The following is a 21910-nucleotide window of genomic DNA, read 5'->3' on the forward strand; positions in this document are numbered from 1 at the left end:
TAATGAACTACCTGTTTCCCATCGCAGGCGAAAAACCTCCCACTACTGCATAACATTCTGAAACTGGACTGTTTACACGGACGGAAGAGGTGAGCTACACTGTCAGGAATTGACACCTCCCACCGCACAATTTCTGCACGATAAATTTCTTGACCTGTGTTTCTTAAACAGAGTGAAGTGACTTTGCTATTAAGGCATTGTCATCGCAATCCAGAGGAGAGGGCTCGAACATCCGTTTCGAAAAGGTGACATTGCTTTGAAATGCCTCTTCTCCAAGATATAGTAAATTTTCGATCCATTCAAATATGAAGGTCACATAGTTCGTATGAAGGGAACTCACAATTGGCATAATTGGTGTTCCGGGAGGTACAATAATGGGACCATTAGCCAGCCGGGGTGGCCGAGCGGTTCTAGGCGCTACAGTCTGGAACCGCGCGAGCACTACGGTCGCAGGTTCGAATCCTGCCTTGGGCATGGATGTGTGTGATGTCCTTAGGTCAGTTAGTTTTAAGTAGTTCTAAGTTCTAGGGGACTGATTACCTCAGATGTTAAGTCCCATAGTGTTCAGAGCCATTTGAACCATTTCAATGGGACCATTACTCTTCTTAACCTTTGTTTATGATCTAATATTTTTCTTGAATGTAAAGGAAATATCACTTATTTTTGTCGATAATACAAGCATTATTACCAAGCCTGGCAAAGACGCAGCAACTTGGAAAATAGTGAAGAATGTTTTTTTTTTTTTTGTTAAAATTAACTAACTTCGTACAAATGGAGTAGCAAAAGCTTTGAAAAAACACAGCTCGGGAAGTTTTGTACTGTCAAAAATACACTATTTTATGGTAATGTAATCTACTACCAAAAAAACGCAAAAAGTTCATGGGTACGTGGATACTGAAGAAACTTTAAACCCGAGAAATCATAAAGTAGACCTGCTAAAACTTTGAGATCCAGCTGGTTCTGCATAACAGTAAATGCTAACTTTCGAAAAACAGAATTCTATAAGTTATATTTTATTTGTTGCCGTTCACTTACGTCCTACGCTCAGTGGAATAATATTCGGGCAACATCTCACTTAGGTAAAAATAATTCACGCATCTTCCCCTAGTAAACAGTTGTTTGAGCAATTCTAAACTCTAACAACGGCCTCACAGCAAATGTATTCTCTGATGAAGTTTGTTGTTAACAATACATTTCATTGTTAGAATAACACAGATATTCACAAATATAATACTAAAAGTAAATATGAACTAGACATTCAACGGCAAGGCCCAGCTATCGAGGCACCTCTCTCCGAGTCCTGGATTCTCCTTTTGCAGGCTCCACACGTTATAAGTTCGTTGCAGTACTGCCTTCCAGTTTTGGAAACAGTCTGCCCGTTTGTTTATTAATGTATGTAACTCCCTTCTTGCCACTACTGTAAAATAATAAATTAGAATCTCACAAAGAATGCTATTTTCATTTTGATAATTTGCTATTCCACACCATAAAAACTTGCATTATTGATCAGGATCCCAAGTTGTAATTTATTAATAAGATATTAAACGTCGCATTAGCTTCAGTAACTCAGATCTTGATCACCTGTAGCTTTCAATCGTTTCAGGATAGCCGCTGCCCTAAAAACTACTTTCACGAACCTGATAATTTTTAGCCTCAACATTGTAAGTAAAAACAATCACACATTTCCATTATTACAAGGTACAAAATACCTATTTTAGGCGTAAAAAGTCTTATAATTTTCCTGGAAATTTAATATGTTGAGTGGAAAATTATTTGTTAATGCTTGAAATGACAGGGATTCCTTAACATAGCTGGTAATCTACTGCGTTGATAATACTGATCTTATTTCCTTTCAAAATATCTTTGGGAAAAGTCGAATAATTTGTAATCAAAATTAAACTGTTAACACTTCAAATTTTTGAGGTACAACACTCGAGTCCAAAGAATTTATTTTATTTCACTATATTGTTATACAGTACTCGTGGAAGCTGATCTCATGGTGCAGTGAATTCCTTCCGCTCAAGATAATTTTAACGGCATTTATTTCGTTGAATGCCACACTAATAGAACTAATTTTTCAAGTTTGACTTTCCTTTTTTATTAATGTTATCAGTTTTATCATATATCACCAATTGCTGGCGTGTTACCTGAAAACGTTGTACACTACAAAGCAGAGGTCATTTGCATAATAACGAAAACATAATGGTCCCCAAATATCGGTAAACTGAAGAAAAACTAAATGCGTAGATAGACTTCACAGAAAAATCACTTTTTCAGTTTACGTACAGCAGTATAAAGAAATGTCAGGCCTTTAGTTGTATTGCATAATAGTTGGTGCTGTTAGTGAATGATCTTCCTGTAACTGTTTAAGAGGGAACGAGCAACCTCTGTTAATTCCAACCAAGCAGCTTCTTCCCTCCTTCCAGAGCGTTCCGCCAGGGTTTTCAGAGCCTACCTACCCTTGTTCTATTTACTTGTTTGTGTAACACCATTGCCACTCTCTGCCACCACGAGTAGACATGTCTACAGGTGACTAACGGTACTACCACCACTGACTGATTTAGACCCTCAATCACGCCGTTATGTTTCCTGTCATGCCTTACTGCGTAGTCGTTCTGTTATTGACTCATTCAGAAACTTTCAGCACTAAGCCCTACGGAAGTTCACAACTGTGGTAAAATACGAATCAACACATATTTATTAACTACATCAACTACTTTTATCCATACTCAAGGATGAGTGATTTCGATTTAATGTAGCCCCCCGCCCCAGTAACAGTAGGTAGTTAGTTCCGCAAGTCTAGAAATATTTTATGATATGTCCTGAATGAAATGATACATTTCTATACTGTAGTGTTGTAAGAGATAAAATATGTAAATAATCTTGATAAGCTTTTATTAATCAGGTATGTAACAAAACGGCATCGCAAATAACAAAGAGCAAAAAATGTCGACGGGGGGAAAATTGCTGTAGTCGCAAATTTTTGTGCGTGGTAGGGAAGAGTGTCATGAATAACATACTAAAATCCCTGACAGAATGGCTACGAAAGGGCGGGGTAGTGGGTGCGGGGAGGTGCGAGGGGGGAGGGGCAGTGAGGGAGGCGTTTAAAGGTCTTTAGTTTTTACATTTTTCTTGCCTGTCTCTAATCAGTACAAAATTTAACAAACATTAAACTTCCTACAGACATGAACTCACTCAATTTTCGACAAGACTGTTTGCGCGTTGTAGGGGATGGAAAAACCGCACATTTTTAAAACATTGTTTTAATGATGTAAAATTAATACATATCGTTAAATAACGTGGGTTAAGAACAAATATTAAATGTTTTGTACTACTTCCAAGTGCAGCAGAACCTGTTAAGTGATAAACTGTGTTACGGGCGTGTGTCAGGGTGGAAAGGCGGAGGTGAAGTGTAGAAGCGTGAGGGAAGGTATGATGTTGGATCACGGTCGGGCACTTCCACCTTTATAGGCCTGCAGAATAAAGAGTGAGGAGACAATTCCCCATTCTCCCTACCGTGCTATGTCACAAAAACCAACTACAATATACTTCACAAAGTTATACCGACCCTTCCACAGCTTACCTTGTGAATCACTCGCGACACGATGCGCAGAAACTCTTTGGGGGGGGGGGGGGATATGTTTATTTTCCATACAGTGTTTTAACACTATGTAGAATACTGGTATGATTTGCTAGTAATACAAACGCAATAAAAGCATACGAACAGATTCTACGTATATGTCTGCACACTGTTCTATACTGCTACAGGGGAAATTAACTCTTAGTCATCGTGTACGGCAGTTGTAGCTTTCCTCCGGCAAAGGCGATTTTCTCTACCACTAACGCTGCTCGCTTTTCAGTTTACAGACAGGCTATTTCTCCCCAGCATTTCCTGTGCACTTCACTTCTGTAAGCAGACAAAATGACTTCACTGAGATCGTGTTTATGTAGTGGATTTATTTTCAATTTATTGAACACTTTTTTGCAGTTGTTAAGTGAGCTTTTATATAAAATAAGTGTGATGTTTCCGTAGCGTAGTAGTGTAGTATTCTTGGGAAACGAATTGAATTGGTAAATGTGGCCTTTTCCTGTTGCCTGTTGTTAACAGAATTTTGTAAAGCTGCGTAAGAGTGTTGTAGCAGCTTCGTGGTGAATTAATAAATGACAAAAAGTTCCTGCACTTCTTGTACCATTAACTGCGTTACTTTTCCACAGCATAAATCTCTTCCAGTAAGGAGTTGCTGACACTTGTAGAATGGGCTGCACTGAGTGGAGCCGCACATCGACGTCATATCTTGCAAGGTTTGTGTCAATATGTCATACGAAATAAGACTGATTATGTCTAAACCTAGAACAGTAATCTGCTGTAATGCATTGCTCGACTTGACTTGTATTGAAATATCTCAAGTTCCGTAACACCTAGGTGACCTACTTCTGTTACAGAGGGAGCCACTTTAAGGCTCTGGAACTCTTCAGATGTTGGGAGAGCTGAGGTTGGAGTGATGCATTTCGTTACCCGCCATACCGTGAAAAATATTCCAGCCACTGATGATGGAGACAATGAAATCAACATTGTCAAATAGATACTGACAGCATTCGTCATAGGTGCTTCAGTGTTGTAGACAGCTGCTGACATGTTCTACATAACATTTAACACCCGCAAAATAAAATCCATTTAATAAACTGAAAATTACTTCAGTATATAAACATGATTTCAGATAAGCTATTTTATCTATTCGCATGAGGGAACTGGACAGGAAATGCTGTGGAGGTATAGTTTGTCTGTGAACTGTAAAGCGAACAGAACTCGTGGTACGAGTAGTTGCCTTTCCCGAAAGAATGCTATACCTGCCACGCAGGCTGACTAAGAATCTGTTTCCCTCTAGCATCGTAGAATAGTGTGCAGCGATTTACGTACATTCTGTCCATAACATTTCCTGCGTCAGTACTATTAATAATTCACATCCACATTCCATGTAGTAAAAACTCACTTTGTGGAAAACAAACACCCCAGGTTATGTCTGTTCACTGGGTCACCACTGGACAAATTGTGGAAGGGTCAGTACAACTTCGTGAAACACCCTGTGGCTGCTTTATGTGATGTAGTGGAGTAGAAAGACTGACTGAGGAATTGCCTGCTCGTTTTTCATTTTGCAGATCTATGAAGTAGGGAAGTAGATGACTACAGTCCAGCGCCCTACTCTTCGTCGCATCTTTAACCTCCCCCCTCACCTTTCCACCATGTTACACCCCTAAAACATCCCTTAATATGGCTGTACTGCACTTATATCTGGTCCAAGCATTTAATATTTGGTCTTAACCAGTTATTTAAGAATCTACATTAATTTTATATAATTAAAACACGGTTTTTAATAAGCTGTGATATTTCTATCACCTGCAACGCGGAAACTATTAATCCTAGAGAAAAAATGAGTATGTACTTTCTATAGGAAATATAATGTGGTTTAACTTTCTATTGGGAAACATTTTCGCTAGATGCCCCGATTTTTAAAATAGTCCAGAAACAGTCAAGAAAGTGACCTTTGAAGAGCCCTCCCCCTCTCCCCACCACCACCCGCAAGCTCACACCCCACTGGTGAGGATTTTTAGTACATTATTCATTACACTCCCCCATACCATTGTACAAAAATTTGCAACTCTTGAAATTTTTCCCCCGCTTTTCCTTCGTCGACTGGGCTAGAAATATTGTTACAAAGACCGAAATACGAACTACCCATACGAGGCAAAAGGCAATAGGATACTTAGCGAATATAACTGTCTGCTGTAATAACTGCAACTTAAGTTCGTTCCTCATGAGTGAACCTGACTCAGCTTAGACCGAATTAAAGACCATTCGAGCGACGAAAAGAATTCGTGTATCACGTAAGTGTAGATGATGGTCGGTAGGCCGTGTATTTTAAGGTGCATTGATTAACATGACGTGGTGTTTTTTATGAAGGGTGAAACAAATATCTTTAGAAGTTCAACAACACGCCTCCTAGTATCATGCCCTGAATGTAATTACATTTAACCCGAGCCACACAGAAACACCACAGTGCAGTTCAACAGATTACCAGACTGCAAATGTTAAATAAATCAGTCTTAGTAGACTCTGCTAATTTGGCCATAGAAATATTCATCTGCAAAAACATTGCGTTTGCACGTGAAATATACCTGTCATTAAACCGAATATTTAGATTACCTTGTCAGAGTTAGCTCAGTAACGTCTGCATCATGAAACTTTTCAACTACGGATGACGTTGCTTTAAAATAAGATAGATGAATGGTTCAAATGGATCTGAGCACTTTGGGACTTAACATCGGAGGTCATCAGTCCCCTATAACTTATAACTACTTAAACCTAGATAACCTAAGGACATCATACACACCCATGCCCGAGGCAGGATTCGAACCTGCGACCGTAGCAGTTGCGTGGTTGCAGACTGGAGCGCCTAGAACCGCTCGGTCACCACGACCGGCAGAGAGAGGATTGCACCAACAGATAGTTTATGGTCTGATTACTGAAACTATGATGAGAGTACTTCAGTTGATTAATGATTACAAGGAGCCCTCGGATTTAAGCTTGGACGCCCTGGAAATTATTCTTAATGAAGAGGCTACGAAGAAGTATCGGAACCACCACCTCGAGCCCTTCTCACGCTAGTAACCGCCGAACCAGCAGCTCTGTCTCTCGCTTCTTTATCGTGTTCTTCAAGCAGTACATTCCCTCGTTTTTAAACAATTTAATTTAAGAAAATTAGTTCTATTTTCGTCAGTTTTTAAACGAACAGTTTATGCAGATAATGTTTCGTTACCTAAATCGCATAAAATGCCCATAATCAACACAAAAACTTTAATGGACCTCGACCTATGTGAAAAAGTTTAGTATTGTCTTGTAACGCACTTCAGCCGATCAGCTGTTGCACAGACTGCGTGTAAAATTGGTTACTAGACGGGGAAAAAGGCGTTGGTTTCCAAATAGAGCAAAACTTAACTTACTGGGAAACCGAACAAATAGTCATTGTTTTCGTTCTATTGTCTCATCTACATGCATTTAAAGCCCAAAATATAAAGTGTGATCACACCCATATTGTGAAATAAAATTATACTCCAGAAATTTAGTCAACAAAAGATACGTTTATGAAACACTATTTTACATAAAATAGACTGCAACGTAAGTAAAAACCTAAATTTCAACGCGTGAGTGGTTCATCGAAAAGAATTTTCCAATTAAACTGTTGCTAAGGTCTACAAAATATGTAATTTAATATTTAAAACTTCCACAAACCAGTGAAAATGTGCGCAGCAAAATATATAAGAATCTTAAATGTCAGTCAACAGTCTCTGAACTGTGTACCAGTTAAATAATATTTTTCGTAATAATAACGAATCAGAAATATTTTACAAATTTCCTATTTTTACATTTATTACCGCAAAACTAATTTTCTTACTTTTAATGCGTTCGTCACACGAACTTTACATTTATGACGATTCTGTGTCTAGTTTTCCTTATTTTTGTTAAACGTCAAAAATGTAAGCAACAACTCGTCCCTGCTGTTCTTACATACATCGCGCATTACCAAGTTCACTGCTCAGAACTATGACTTTATCTTATTTTCCTAAAAAATTATAGCACTGTACAATTCAACATATCTAGGCTTATAAGACGCTGAAACGTGAAGAACCAAAAGAGCCAAAACTGGACACAACATCTTCATAAATGTAAGTGCTTAATGCAGGAGCCCGAGACACTGGCTACAAGAATTACTATCCATACCTGGCCATAGCACGCTGACGTACTGCGAACAGTCACGGCTCACTGCTGGCACAATATACGTCTGATTTTCCCTCAATTACTTTGAGACAATGGACGCTAACAAAGTAATGAGGTCAAGGAGAAAAACTGGGAACACTTCCTATTCAACACATCATAAAGAAGAAAACCTACTCTGTTAGCTTGCAATATCATTTTCACTACATCATTCGCCGATGTGGACTGTCATTAGAATGAATATTACTGAATTTCTACAAATTGAGCAAAGTACAAAAATTACAGGGAAGAACATAATTTGACATCCGGATAAAGTACAGAACAATACAACACCTAACTAAATAAATAATTTTAGAATACATTTTATTACACTCCTGGAAATGGAAAAAAGAACACATTGACACCGGTGTGTCAGACCCACCATACTTGCTCCGGACACTGCGAGAGGGCTGTACAAGCAATGATCACACGCACGGCACAGCGGACACACCAGGACCCGCGGTGTTGGCCGTCGAATGGCGCTAGCTGCGCAGCATTTGTGCACCGCCGCCGTCAGTGTCAGCCAGTTTGCCGTGGCATACGGAGCTCCATCGCAGTCTTTAACACTGGTAGCATGCCGCGACAGCGTGGACGTGAACCGTATGTGCAGTTGACGGACTTTGAGCGAGGGCGTATAGTGGGCATGCGGGAGGCCGGGTGGACGTACCGCCGAATTGCTCAACACGTGGGGCGTGAGGTCTCCACAGTACATGGATGTTGTCGCCAGTGGTCGGCGGAAGGTGCACGTGCCCGTCGACCTGGGACCGGACCGCAGCGACGCACGGATGCACGCCAAGACCGTAGGATCCTACGCAGTGCCGTAGGGGACCGCACCGCCACTTCCCAGCAAATTAGGGACACTGTTGCTCCTGGGGTATCGGCGAGGACCATTCGCAACCGTCTCTATGAAGCTGGGCTACGGTCCCGCACACCGTTAGGCCGTCTTCCGCTCACGCCCCAACATCGTGCAGCCCGCCTCCAGTGGTGTCGCGACAGGCGTGAATGGAGGGACGAATGGAGACGTGTCGTCTTCAGCGATGAGAGTCGCTTCTGCCTTGGTGCCAATGATGGTCGTATGCGTGTTTGGCGCCGTGCAGGTGAGCGCCACAATCAGGACTGCATACGACCGAGGCACACAGGGCCAACACCCGGCAGCATGGTGTGGGGAGCGATCTCCTACACTGGCCGTACACCACTGGTGATCGTCGAGGGGACACTGAATAGTGCACGGTACATCCAAACCGTCATCGAACCCATCGTTCTACCATTCCTAGACCGGCAAGGGAACTTGCTGTTCCAACAGGACAATGCACGTCCGCATGTATCCCGTGCCACCCAACGTGCTCTAGAAGGTGTAAGTCAACTACCCTGGCCAACAAGATCTCCGGATCTGTCCCCCATTGAGCATGTTTGGGACTGGATGAAGCGTCGTCTCACGCGGTCTGCACGTCCAGCACGAACGCTGGTCCAACGGAGGCGCCAGGTGGAAATGGCATGGCAAGCCGTTCCACAGGACTACATCCAGCATCTCTACGATCGTCTCCATGGGAGAATAGCAGCCTGCATTGCTGCGAAAGGTGGATATACACTGTACTAGTGCCGACATTGTGCATGCTCTGTTGCCTGTGTCTATGTGCCTGTGGTTCTGTCAGTGTGATCATGTGATGTATCTGACCCCAGGAATGTGTCAATAAAGTTTCCCCTTCCTGGGACAATGAATTCACGGTGTTCTTATTTCAATTTCCAGGAGTGTATTTACAAGTATTTTAATATTGTTACTCGACGTGTTACATTTCGTATGTATAATTGTATTGCTAACACGTAATTTGTAAGAACAAGAGTCCTCATTATCGTCGAAGGAACGAAATTCTAGAATTTTCAAGCAAACCACTGTCAGACATTTTAATTTCGTCAGGTGTTTTGTTGAAAATAATTCCAGCTCTTCAGAGTTGGGAGTGCTTTTCGGCCAAATATCCAAGTGGGCTGGGAATGCCAGAGTAACATTACCAATTGTGAATATTTGGGAGGGGATTCTCAGTTCCTTCATTCATCTGAGATCGAAGGGAAACCCTCTGAAAAGTCTTGACGAGAGCAGAGAGAGTGCTGCTACGTTTATTAGTTTTCTTCTCCATTTTTTCTCTGAAGGAGTTGGTTTAGGGAGGACGTAATATGCTTGTGGATGGGGAGAAGATGGTCTCTAACTTATTTCTTATCACTGGTTTCCTATTTCAGCTGAGGGAAAACCTCACTGTGGAAAAACTTCAGTTGAAATTGTTTGTGTTATCTCAACGTGTACTGTGTCCTATTCTTTGCATTGCTTGTCTCTTCAGCTAATATTAAACTAACCTGTAGAAACCATACCCTTTCTATTCAAGCTAATGTAGACCAGCTGTTTGTCTCTTTGCGAAATCATCCCATGTTCGGTTTGATGTAGTTGATCTATTAAGGATCTTATTTTTTCACAATTTACAATTGAATTATAAAATAAATGTAACGTAGCTTCGAGAATTACGTGTGGAGCAGTATTTATGTTTGAAGTCTGGATAACTGAAGGTCCTAAGTTCGTACTGAAGGGGAAATTTCGTGGATCAAAGATATGACTTTCAACTACGCACATTTCAGATAGATAGATACAACCAACTGCACGAATTGACAATGCATTTGATACACCACTGAAATAGACTTCAGCAGGCGCGGACTTCAAACCCTATACAGTCCTTCTGAGGCTTTCTATGGTTTAGTTAAATCATTTCATGTGAGTGCCGGCATGATACGTTACACATGATGGCGGCAGATTCCTTTCCCCCTCACCTTAGGTATTGCACCCGTTGGTAATCATCTCAGTGAACAAGTCTTTAAGTCCTAAACGTCTTTTCTTTTCAGAAATGCTAGCACCATCAGCAAATTCGCATCCACCGCTGGATAAAGGTCATCTCTACAATTGCAATTAATTACGGTATTCAGTTATGAACGCATATATTACTCGTATGAGCTCACACCCATGTTGCTCCAGTACCTACTCCAATTTTATTACGTCATCATCACGGTTTTTTCTTATCTCCTGGTATGCAAACAAAGAGCTTCTATCGTTCATCTACCATCCTTTCGCCTGACTGCATGACCAGCCCGCCTACGTTTGATTGTGTTTGCAGTCATAATTCTGTCTTCTACTCCACCGTGTCCCCTGATCTATTTGTTTCTTTCCCCCTGCCTCTCCTAGTATCTAACATGTCGCTCTGCATTGCGCTCTGATCAGCCTTTATTTTTTAAATAATTTTCGTATTCGATTTCCGTGTATTGCGAGTATATGTCGAAACTAGAAATACTTCCCGTTTAAAACACATGGGATCTTATTTTTCAAAACCATTTAGTTTTAGTCATGTTACAGGTTCCTAAATACACAAATTGTCAAGTGGTTGTGCTTCTATTGTTGATATGTAGTAGTTTAATTACTGTCTTGAGTATACAAAAATGGTTCAAATGCCTCTGAGCACTATGGGACTCAACTTCTGAGGTCATCAGCCCCCTATAACATAGAACTACTTAAACCTAACTAACTTAAGGACATCACACACATCCATGACCGAGGCAGGACTCGAACCTGCGATCGTAGCGGTCGCGCGGTTCCAGGCTGCAGCGCCTAGAACCGCTCGGCCACCTCGGTTCATTTTCATGCCTACATTAAATCTGCTCTATTCCACTGTTTTCCCAGTTCTTGATGATTTTTATCTGTTCGAGAGGCAAAATAATGCAGTGCACTGAAATATCATTACTGCACTGAAACGGTCTCTAATTTTCTTCTGTAATTATATTTTCTACAAACTAGTAACCGACATGGCCGATATTTGATCGTAGCCTCTCCGCATAGACTTTGAAAAAAAGAAGTATAATGACAATCGAATGAGTGGCTCACATCGTTCCAACAGCCTCCCAGATAGAGACTATAGAAGCGGGTGGAAACCGTCAGTATCCTCCTGCTGTAACTAACCACTTCTGGCACCCTTGCAATTGCCCGGTTTACTATTGTGAAAGACGGGACCGATTTTCGGTATCCTGGGGAAGGTGGCTTAGCTCAGCTTGGATCGGCTGGACTTTCAATAGTTCTCCTAAATGGGCTGTGGTTGGAGCCTCCTACGCTCGTTTCAGGTAAAGTGATTTCTGGAAATAAACTTTGAAAGAGCCCTGACAGGAAGAAGCATCTTGTAGTGGAGTTTTATCAGAGAGGGAGAAATGCTCAATGAAATCTTCTGCACCCTACCTCTAAATCTGACTAGCTGAAAAGCATAGACGTTAAAACAATCTGGAGCAGTAGTCCTGGAGCTGGCGAAATCTGTAGTCGGCCGAGAGCACTCGCGGTGTGTAAGAGAAGTGCTATGGCGTCTGGAGAGGAGGCGGTTTTTCCAAGAATACTTCGGAGCTCGGAAATTTAGTAATCAACCAAGTAATTCTTGTGACCTGGTAAAGTAAACAGTTGGCAAGTACTGAACAACATGCACAGGTGTGAAGAGCTCGGCAGCTACCGGTTTTTCGTCAGCAAGAGTACTAGTTCGTGGGTGAGCACGAGCTCAGTGGGCCGATGCCCCGTATCGGAACGTGGAGAGCTTAACTACCTCTTGGTACTGTTTGGTAAAAACGAGGCGGACTAGGTAAGGTCTTATAGAAGACAACAAATTCCCGTTGTTCTTGTTGTAATTGGAAGTGTAGTGTTGATTATGTGTGTGTTTTTCTCTTTTCGGCTTTAAACTGTTATCCTGTTTTATTTATGAAGGAAACTATCGGCATGAGTTGCTAGAAACCAGTGGAGATGGTAACTGTTTGTGGTGCTCGTTTTCCTTTATAGTTAAAGTGAGTATATGGGTGTTGCGGACTTCGATAATACGTGAACGGAAGAGCAAAAAGACTCCAGCGCCCGGCATGGCTTCTGCACAGGGATATGTCAACACAAGCCAGTCGCCACGCGCAAATATTTCGACACTGTCAGTCGATCACCAAGAGTGCAACATAGACACTTCTGGGTGCGAATGTAAGACAATCGCACATCGAATTGCCTTCATTGCTCTCGTAACATTAAGTAAGATACTAGGCAGGACACAACTCCTATTACGGACATGATAGGGCAGCTGCGGTACTGAAACAAAACCTTCAAGAAAATTTAGCATGCCTAGAGAATCGTGACCGCTCGTAATAAACTCACTCTGAAACTTTGACACATCTTAAGTCACGTGGCTCCTCTAACGCCTATAGTTTAGTCAACCCCTTCAACATCCATCAGGCCGTGTTTGCCTGCTTACGGGCGCTAGAGCAGCCGCAAGGCTGAATGTGTGTCGAAGCAGCCAACACCTACCCTTGTGAGATCCTCAGATAAGGTGGCTGGGTGCCATCTAGGGTGTCGCCGAACTGTGGGTATTAGAGGACACACTGTCGTATTATTTACACACATCTTAGCTCATGTTCACGCTACAGGAGGGCGCTAAAACGGACGGATGAATGTGCCTAAGTGCAGTGTCCTGCCACGAATCACGCTCAAATTTCGTCGAATGGTTTTCAACGGTCCCTAGTGATTCCAACCTGCAACCAAGAGCAAAAACTGCGGACGTGCTGTCCTCCAAAAAGGTCAGATCACGTTTAATTGGGATGCAAAAAATGGGTTCAAATGGCTCTGAGCACTATGGGACTTAACTTCTGAGGTCATCAGTCCCCTAAAACGTAGAACTACTTAAACCTACCTAACCTAAGGACATCACACACATCCATGTCCGAGGCAGGATTCGAACCTGCGACCGTAGCCGTCGCGCGGTTCCAGACTGTAGCGCCTAGAACCGCTCGGCCACTCCGACCTGCAATTGGGATGCAATCCAACGATGTCCTTAGAGAAGGGTTGAAACATTCAAGAGTGTCAGCAGTATCAAAGGTTGTCAAAAGCATCTATCTGTTGCTCACCGCATTGTGAACTACCGTTTTAGACCCCGAAATGTGTGTGAATCGTCACCCCAGGCAAAGGAGTGGTTTCATGACAGTGGCTTTACGCCAACCAATGAGGCCTTTTCGTGCCGATTCAGAGCGGCGGTGTCTAGGATGTTTTCCACGGACACTCATAAGAAATATACATGATATCAACGTTGGGCGTGCCGTTCTAACTTCTATCGCAGTGCTGTCAAAACAAGGGGTAACATGAGAGTAAGAGGCGCCGTGACACATCCACGGTGATGTTGGGAAGTACCGTGGTGAATTTTTGTGCCAATGTGACATCATTCATCCATCTTACAAGTCACATGAACTTCTGAGTTGAGTCCTCATTTCGTCATGTGTCAACACATTGCTCTTTCAAGCGTCGTCGAATCCTAGAGTGATGTCGCAGAGCGCTACACTTTTGCATCAATAGAAAGGAAGGCCGGCCGCTGTGTCCGAGCGGTTCTAGGCGCTCAAGTCTGGAACCGCGCGACGGCTACGGTCGCAGGTTCGAATCCTGCCTCGGGCATTGATGTGTGTGAAGCCTTAGGTTAGTTAGGTTTAAGTAGTTCTAAGTTCTAGGGGACTGATGACCTCAGATGTTAAGTCCCATAGTGCTCAGAGGCATTTGAACCATTTTGTAGAGAGGAAGGTTGTACGCATCTTTGAGCTAGATTTCAAACTTACGTGAAGCAATGTAAGACAACTATGGGGTTTCTGAAAAGTGATCCTATAATTCCGCAGCACAGTGTACAGTAAGTACGAGACCAAATGGTAACGATAAGACTTGAAGACCAAGAACGAAGTCCTCCGATTAAAGTGGGTTTAAGATATGGGTGCAGTCTGTCGTTGCTATTGCAGAAAGTTGTAAATTAGATGGACTGATAAGACAAGTAATGAGGAGGTTCTCCGCAGAATCGATGAAGATAGGCAAATACAGAAAACACTGACAACAAGCGGTACAGGATGATAGGACAAATGTTAAGGCATCAGACAATGCTGGGGGAGGAAAAAAGGTCCTACTAAATGGGGAACAAGCTCCGATGGTGCAGAACCCGTGGGTGTGGGTGTGGCAAGCATCTGAGTTTGTATTGAGACGGCTCTTGGGGTTATGGTGGTTGTCTCGAGGTGGAAGTCACCAGGTGTGGGTGCAGGTAGTTGGTGTGTCATACCACAATGTGAACATTTGTCGTCGCCCCATAGTGGCTCTGATGACGCCTGGTAACTGTCGAGTGGGTGTCCCGAAGAGATGAGACCAAACCTCTGTGACCAGCGATTAGTGAGGGCGACTATCAAGCTGGCGTGGACGTGCTGTAGGTCGTAGGAGCTCCCGGAGGGTCCATTGTCGGCTGTCACGCAGAAGTTCAGCCGGAGTTCGCCCCTGCATCTGTGTGGTCTTGCAGGAGGCCATGAACTGGGTCAGAACCTCAGCCTTGGGTGCAGCTGACAGCACTGAGGCATCTACTCCTTAAAATCGCTGACGTAATGATCGATATCGCTGTTGAAAGCTACGCAGAACAGTGCTGTTGCCGGGAGCAGTTCCTACAACATATTAGATGAAAATTGAGACCCACTGCACGGAACGATTGTTTCTGGGGCCCTTCAATGACGAATATTTTCTGTAAAGCGCTTATTGTCTCCCTCAGCAGTTAACACTATAGCTACACAAGAAAGTATGTAACACGGGTCTATGACGACGAATCATATCTCTCTGAGGAAAGTGCTGGCGAAGTCCATACGCACACGCTCCCATTGGCGCTGCGGTGGTGGCCAGGCGTGGAACCGTTGCGTGGGTGCCGAGTGGACTGCACACAGATGGCGCAGGAGGAGACTGTCCTCTTAATGTTCCGCGTCATGCCGGACCTGTAAGCATGCCTCCTTGTGAGCACCCTCATATGTGTCATCCCCGAGCGGCCAGCGTGCAAGTTTACAACATACTGATGCAGTGGCGGCGGGATCACATCTGGCCAGTCATTGATGTCAGCATCAGTATTCCGTGTACCATCTCTATTCGCTTTCCTTAGGGCAAAAATATGTTTGTAGTTCTGGAAGGGAGTGGAGTGGGAGGCATTCTGGTCACCCTTGGGGAACATATTTTTCTAACTTGTTTGAGGATAAGATCCTCAGCTGTATCCTTCGCAATTACGGATGCAGCGACAGGAAACACCTGTAGGCGGCTTTGTAAGACGTCTGTGTGGAAGCACAGTGTTTCCCGAGAGTCAGATGAGTGATCAGGTCCCATAGATAGTCTGGATAAAGCGTTGCCGTCCTGGCAACCCATACTGAATTAAATAATTGTAATTGCTGAGGAGAATTTTTTAAATAACGAAAAGAATAAGCCCAACAACAAGCTGAGAAATTTAATTTACATGCCGAGCAGCAGGATAAGCGTATACATGCAGCCTTCAAAACTTTGCTAAACAGCAAAAGAAAAGTTTGGAAGTATTACACAAAAAGCAGGGAGAACGTATAAAACAGTTACAAGCACTGTTTAATGGTATTCAGACCGAGGTAACTCGACTCAAACAACCATATGAAACATAATCGACAAATTAGTACAACTTAACACTGAGATACAGAGTGTGCAATCAAACAAGCCACATTAGAAATTACAGTTAATAGCTTATCTGACCAGATACAAACTTTGCCCTTAGAAAACGATAAACAGATTATGAAGCAGTTAGAAGAACACGAACAAAACGTAGTAACTGAATTAAATCAGTGGTTAGCGCATAAAGTCACACAGACAGCAGAGAAATTAAATAATGAATTACCTCAGGTCATACAAGAAGTTTGTTCACAAACAGTTCTGTGTACAACAGAAAACACAAAGAGCATAAAAATGAATTATATGGAGTTACCAGTAAAATAAAAGAATTACAAAAGTATATGAAGACGTTATCTGTCCCCGAAAGAACTGATTCCACTGACGTGCAGCTTCTCTAGATGAAATGATAATTATTCGAAACCCTTAGCTGCCGACAGGTGTTGATATATATATATCAACGGGGACAGCTGAAAAAAATGTGTGCCACGACCGGGACTGGAACCCAGGATCTCGTGATTCCTGCTTACATGGCAGACGCTCTATCCATTTTTCATTTTTTTAATCTCATTTTGTTCGCTTTCGTTCGTCCCATCTGCTAGTGGCGGACGTCGTAAGACACTCGTTTAAGTTCGTCGTTGATCAATTAACTAAGTTTTTTATTACAGAGGGCAGCTAACCCTCTGACCGAACACGCTGAGCTACCGTGCCGGCTCCATCTGAGCCACTGAGGGCACAGAGGATAGTGCGACTGCAGAGACTTATCCCTTGCACGCTTCCCGTGAGACTCACATTCTCAACTGTCCACAACCTACATTCGTAGTATTCCTAATAGATATTTGCCCATTCACTCATTACGCGCACCAGACTAAGCTGATGAGTCCCGTAAGAGTTCGGGAAAAGGGTGCGCATTCGCACAGAAGAAGGTAAATGGCCGGGTAGACTTGAACTTTATGAAGATGTTATCTGTTCCCGAAAGAACAGATTCCATTGATGACCGTGCAGCTTCTCTAGATGAAATGATAATTAAATCGAAACCCTTAGCTGCCGACAGGTGTTGTTGATATACATCAACGGGGAGAGATGAAAATGTTTTCCCCGACTGGAATCGAACACGGGATCTCCTGCTTACATGGCAGACGCTCTATCCATCTGAGCCACCGAGGGCACAGAGGATAATGCGACTGCAGCGCTTACCCTTTCACGCTTCCCTTGAGACCCACATTCCCAACTGTACACAACCTGTATCCTGCAGTCGCATTATCCTCTGTGCCCTCGGTGGCTCAGATGGATAGAGCGTCTGCCACGTAAGCGGGAGATCCCGGGTTCGAGTCCCGGTCGGGACACACATTTTCAGCTGTCCCCGTTGATATATATCAACAACACCGGCCGGCACCAAAGGGTTTCGATTTAATTATCAATTACAAAAGTAACTGCTTAAATAAAGAATAAATAAAAAGGACACAAATACACACCTGTATCTCCAAGTATAAGTGTACATTACATAATGATATTATGAATAACCTTATAATGAATATGCAGACGATTCAAAAGTGAGAAGCACTCTTTCGTCTGGTGCTGTGAGTGCTACTCCCGTAGTATCCAGCATACTGGCAGCGGAAAGCTTAAGCACTAACTTCGATGAGTCGCGATCTTACATCCTTCAAATGGTGCAAAGCTTCAAGCACACGGGCGGTTCAATGAAGCGTTTGATCCTCAGTGTGCGGAGAGTGTGGTTTACCGGAGAGGGTTCTGAGATATTTTTTCGTAGCATGACTTGGGCCCATTCATTCAGGTTACCGTGAACAAGAAATGCGATTCTTATGTCAACATTACAGTGTTCAATTGTCCATCTTTCTGCTACATTTTCACGATGAGTATGCCCTAGACATTTCCAGCTTCAAAACAGGCAACAGCCGTATTCACGAATACGTGCGTTTCTGGACTGACGAACACTCAAGTATCCCACTGCATATGAAGTGACTCAGTAAATCACCCTACCTTAATCACGCCAGATGAATGGTAGCAATCAACATTTCTGTAACATTACGCATTAAAGGAATACGGAGAGGCCCTGTGTCCGTACCGGCGTTGAAAATTGTGATTCGGAAGTCCGCATTAACTGGCGTTTGGGATAGGCCGACGCCAATTGCGCCACAAATTTTTGAAGAAGTCACTGTTGACGTGACTGAGAATGCTGGACGCAATGTGCGATCTTCAATCTGTGCGCGAAATGTGTCGTGACAGCTGAACACTCCACACTCCACCGTTGGAAAAGTGCTGATAAAAGTTGTGAAACGGTTTCTCTAGTGCGGTTCCAGGCTGTCGTGAATGCAGATGGTCGCCATATTGAGCAACGTTTGTGATCTGGAACATAAACATGCTACGCACTTAACAAATATTACCCTCTCATGTGGAAATTAAAATGTGTTTCCTTCAATGATTTATTCGTTACTTTTCTTCGCCCCACTCAGGTAGTGAAAGTTTGATTATAACCACCCTGTATATGGTATAAGTGAACAAACTTGTGACCTCTCTTTCTCATCGAATTGAAGACATATCGTAACATAAAGGCAATGTTACACTTTATAAACGTCATGTCTCCATGGCGTGAGTAACTTGTTTTGCCCACTTTCCTTATTCTGTGTCGTAAAATGAAACAAGAACATCTAAATCCTGTATAACTTCCTATGGTAGAAAAGGAAAATATAGCGAGGAGAAACTCGCAGATAGATGGGACACCAGCAACAAGTGAGAGGGGGTTGCACGTCACGAAATGTGGGGGTAACGTATCGCGGCGAACCTGTGCCACGTTATGTGTGACGCAGACCACTCCGGCACGTGCAGGCCATTCCGGCGGCCCGCAGCCGATATTTCTCACAGCGGAGCTCTAAGCCCGGAGTCTCACGGCCCGCTGGGCACACCGCACTCACACAGGGGCCGTGCCATGCGAGGCTGTCGTGTCGTGTCGTGCCGCGTGACGCAATAAAACGCGCCCCGCGCTTCGCTTACGTAGCCGGCGTCTCCTCTTCCTCGCTTCCTAAGTCAAGTGTGCCAGCAAACCAGCTTCTTCTCTTCGTTCACATGTTCCAGATAGTTTATATGTAGTGCAAGGCTGGATAAATTTTAAATAAGCCCTGCACAGGAGTTGTAAGTAGGCTGTTTAGGTTTTTACGTTGATAACGCCACGTATGAAAATCAGTGACTGTGCTGTGCAGTCTGTGGCTGGTTGGCATTGTTGGAATATTCGCTAAGGTAGTGTTGGGCAGATGGAAGTAAACAGCGCGTAGCATTGGGCAGTTGGAGTTGAGCCGCCAGCAGTGGTGGATGTGGAGAGATGGCAGAGTTTTGAGAGGTTGCTATAAGCGGAACCATCTGGACGTGTGTCCGCCAGAAAAAGGAAACTTGTAATTATGGACGACATGAATTGATAGATATATAAATGATGACTTTCGAACATTATTAAGGTAAACACAATTTTGTTCTGTATCAAAATGTTTCATTTGCTAAGTATGCCTATCACTAGTTAGTGCCATCAGTAGTTAGAATCCTTTATTTAGCGGGCAGTATTGGCGCTCGCTGTATTGCAGTAGTTCGAGTAACTAAGATTTTTGTGAGGTAAGTGATTCATGAGAGGTACAGGTTATTGTCAGTCAGGGCCATTCTTTTGTAGGGATTATTGAAAGTCAGATTGCGTTGCGCTAAAAAAAAAAATATTGTGTGTCAGTTTAGTGATGTTCAGAATAAGTAAAGAGAGAAATGTCTGAGTACGTTCAGGTTTGCTCAGCTGTTTGAAAATCAAATAACGTAAGAGTTTTTCCACCACTGTCATTCATAATTTTTCAAAGGGGACGTTTCAGAGTGCATAGGAGATAACTACCGATTACTGGACTACTGTTGTGGTAGCTCTTTTCAAAATATGAGGAATATGACTTGACACTTAGGAAGAATAGAGCGCAATACTGGTTACGAAGAGGACGCTAAGAAATAGAGTTCAATATGTTAGAGGAAAGAACAAACTCCAAGGAAAAATTGCTTCGTGCATAATGAGAAAATGGCAGGAGCATTGGGGAGAGGGGGGGGGGGGGCTGTTAGGACAGCATTTTTTTTTTTGGTCATCAGTCTACTGACTGGTTTGATGCGGCCCGCCACGAATTCCTTTCCTGCGCTAACCCCTTCATCTCAGAGTAGCACTTGCAACCTACGTCCTCAATTATTTGCTTAACGTATTCCAATCTCTGTCTTCCTCTACAGTTTTTGCCCTCTACAGCTCCCTCTAGTACCATGGAAGTCATTCCCTCATGTCTCAGCAGATGTCCTATCATCCTGTCCCTTCTCCTTATCAGTGTTTTCCACATATTCCTTTCCTCTCCGATTCTGCGTAGAACCTCCTCATTCCTTACCTTATCAGTCCACCTAATTTTCAACATTCGTCTATAGCACCACATCTCAAATGCTTCGATTTTCTTCTGTTCCGGTTTTCCCACAGTCCATGTTTCACTACCATACAATGCTGTACTCCAGACTTACATCCTCAGAAATTTCTTCCTCAAATTAAGGCTGGTATTTGATATTAGTAGACTTCTCTTGGCCAGAAATGCCTTTTTTCCCATAGCGAGTCTGCGTTTGATGTCCTCCTTGCTCCGTCCGTCATTGGTTATTTTACTGCCTAGGTAGCAGAATTCCTTAACTTCATTGACTTCGTGACCATCAATCCTGATGTTAAGTTTCTCGCTGTTCTCATTTCTACTACTTCTCATTACCTTCGTCTTTCTCCGATTTACTCTCAAACCATACTGTGTACTCATTAGGCTGTTCATTCCGTTCAGCATATCATTTAATTCTTCTTCACTTTCATTCAGGATAGCAATGTCATCAGCGAATCGTATCATTGATATCCCTTCACCTTGTATTTTGATTCCACTTTTGAACCTTTCTTTTATTTCCATCATTGCTTCCTCGATGTACAGATTGAAGACTAGGGGCGAAAGGCTACAGCCTTATCTTACACCCTTCTTAATACGAGCACTTCGTTCCTGATCGTCCACTCTTATTATTCCCTCTTGGTTGTTGTACATCTCTCTCCCTATAGCTTACCCCTGCTTTTTTCAGAATCTCGAACAGCTTGCACCATTTTATATTGTCGAACGCTTTTTCCAGGTCGACAAATCCTATGAAAGTGTCATGATTTTTCTTTAGCCTTGCTTACATTATTAGCCGTAATGTCAGAATTGCCTCTCTCGTCCCTCTACTTTTCCTAAAGCCAAACTGATCGTCACCTAGCGTATTCTCAATTTTCTTTTCCATTCTTCTGTATATTATTCTTGTAAGCAGCTTCGATGCATGAGCTGCTAAGCTGATTGTGCGATAATTCTCGCACTTATCAGCTCTTGCCGTCTTCGGAATTGTGTGGATGATGCTTTTCCCAAAGTCAGAAGGTATGTCGCCAGACATATATTCTATACACCAACGTGAATAGTCGTTTTGTTGCCACTTCCCCCAATGATTTTAGAAATTATGATGGAATGTTATCTATCCCTTCTGCCTTATTTGACCGTAAGTCCTCCAAAGATCTTTTAAATTCCGATTCTAATACTGGATCCGCT

General features: G+C 43.0%; 1 non-coding gene across 1 annotated transcript; it reads left to right on the top strand.

Annotated features, from left to right (window-relative positions):
* Window positions 1-17575: 17575 nt before the first annotated feature.
* Trnat-cgu (transfer RNA threonine (anticodon CGU)) lies at window positions 17576-17650 on the top strand. Its single transcript has one exon. It is a non-coding gene; the product is annotated as a tRNA-Thr (tRNA).
* Window positions 17651-21910: the final 4260 nt, after the last annotated feature.

Source organism: Schistocerca nitens, chromosome 5, assembly GCF_023898315.1.
Source record: "Schistocerca nitens isolate TAMUIC-IGC-003100 chromosome 5, iqSchNite1.1, whole genome shotgun sequence".
Classification (NCBI taxonomy): Eukaryota; Metazoa; Arthropoda; class Insecta; order Orthoptera; family Acrididae; genus Schistocerca; species Schistocerca nitens.